Here is a 2500-nt window from a genome sequence, read left to right as displayed (position 1 = left end):
ATTTTCCTTTCCTTTGACCTCTTGGTCTTTCCTATACAGTATAGTAAATACTCAAAATATTAATATTTTTATGAGTCAGGTTAAACGAAGAAATCATTTAAGTAGAACACGTAGTCAGTTCGAAACTTCGGTTTTAGCGATACTTTTAGCCCTACTTTGGTAGACTAATAAAGTCGAAAAGATTCATAACTCTCGATATGAGAGAGAGAGAGAGAGAGAGAGGAGAGAGAGGAGAGAGAGAGAGAGAGAGAGAGAGAGAGAGAGAGAGAGAGAGAGAGAGAGAGATGAGAGAGAGAGAGGTAAATGTTCCAATTTTTCCATTTCTCGACAGAACATGTAAATGGCAAGAACTCCGTTTATTCATTTCCAATAACGATGCCTTTTTTACTCCAGAAGTTTGAACGGATTCTTTTTCTTCTTTCTTCCGCACAAGAAGAGAAGCTGAATTCCGAAGAATGCTCAAGAGGGGGAGGGGGATGGAAGGGAGGGAGATAGGGAGGGGAAGGGGTCTGGAAGGGAGGGGGAGGGGGGGGAGGGAAAGCCTCACCCGACAAAACTGTCCGGGGGAAATGAAGGAGGCAAAAGTTTTAAACCAATATAGAATCTAATGAGAATACGGCGTGAGGAGAGGGTTGAAATATTAGGCAACTTTGCCAGGGCAGCTGCCACAAGTGAGAAATATTCGGCACTTTCCAAAAATGCGGTGTATCAATTAGGGGGCATTTTAACCCCGGTCTCTCTCCTACTCCTTCCCCTACCTCCACCTAAGGGTAGAGAGAAGAGGGAGCCCTACCCCTCCTCCCCTAAGGGAAGAGAGAAGGGGGGCAGCCTTCCCCCAACCCCCTTCCTCCCCAACCCCATCCAAAGTCGGTATGATCAAAGGACATTCTTCAAAGTTCAGCGACTCTATCAAGTTCAATGAGATTTTTTTCCCTGGCTCGGTGCTCGTTAATACATTTGAAAACCATAACACTCTATCGAGCCTCACTTATTTCTAAGTATTTCTTTTCCTTCTAGTTATTAATGCGTCCGAGTTGTCGGTGACGAACACAAGCATAATCCTTAAATCAATGAATGGACTTATCACTTTCCCTGTAAGTCATTTAATTCAAAATTACTGAAAGTACTCAAAAAGCGATTGTAGATATGAAGATCACTTAATTCAATTGAAAATTGACAGGAGTATGTTTGAAAGGCGATTATGGATATGAAAAAAAAAAATCAATCGATCACTTTCTATAAAAATTATTTAATTCAAATTTGACAGGTGTACTTTAAAAAAAGCGACTGTGGATTGTGGATATGTTGAAGAATCAACCGACCACTTATTGTATAATTTATTCAACTTAAAAAAAAAAAAAAAAAAAAACTTGTGGATATAATGAAAAATCCTCCGATCACTTTAATACATAAGTTATTCAATTAAAAATTGACGAGAATACTTTGGTATAAAGCGATTTTGGATATGATGAAAAATCAACCTATCACTTTCTATATAAGCCGTTTGTTTCAATATTGACGGGAGTACTTTTAAAAAAGCGATTGTGGATATGAATAAAAATCAACCGATCACTTAATACATAAGTCATTCAAATTGAAAAGTGAGGAGAGCACTTTCAAATAGGCGATTGTGATTATGGTGAAAAAATCGCATAATACATAATTCATTCAACTGACAATTGACGAGTACTTTCAAAAGGCGATTGTGATTATGGTGAAAATCGCGTAATACATAAGTCATTTAACTGACAATTGACGAGTACTTTTAAAAGGCGATTGTGATTATGGTGAAAAATAGCTTAATATATAAGTCATTTAACTGACAATTGACGAGTACTTTTAAAAAGGCGATTGTGATTATGGTGAAAAATCGCATAATACATAAGTCATTCAACTGACAAAGTGACAATTGACGAGTACTTTTAAAAAGGCGATTGTGATTATGGTGAAAAATCGCTTAATACATAAGTCATTTAACTGACAATTGACAAGTACTTTTAAAAAGGAGATTGTGATTATAGTGAAAAATCAACCAATCAATCAAGACATCGTCTGGACTTCCCTACTAATCTTCAGCGTCTTAACGACAGCAATTGACGCATAATCAAAATCTTAAGAGCACGCGCGTTGCGTAAAGACTGTCCCAAAAATGATGAAAACGCCAAAACTTCCAAAAATGCCTACAGGCGACACGGCAGAACAGATGTGACGTCCAAAGTTTTGAAAGTTTAGTTTTTGGGGCGCATTGTGAGAGACTCCCAGAGAAATTATTGTTAAAGTTTCAAATGAGCGTTATTTTAGCGTTTTTAGTTCGGCGGCTAAGAGTAGTTGCAGGCAGTTGCAGTGTATCACGCTGGTTAATTAGGAAGATGCTAACGTTTAAGTAAAAAAAGAGGGAATATTAGATGATAATAACGTTTAAGAGCAGAAATTTTTATTTATTAGGATGATCTAACATTTAAGTTGAAAAATATACCTAAGATGATATTATGAGTAAAAA

The sequence above is a fragment of the Palaemon carinicauda genome, chromosome 3 (assembly GCF_036898095.1).
Source record: "Palaemon carinicauda isolate YSFRI2023 chromosome 3, ASM3689809v2, whole genome shotgun sequence".
Taxonomy (NCBI): domain Eukaryota; kingdom Metazoa; phylum Arthropoda; class Malacostraca; order Decapoda; family Palaemonidae; genus Palaemon; species Palaemon carinicauda.
Note: the sequence above shows the minus strand (reverse complement) of the source record.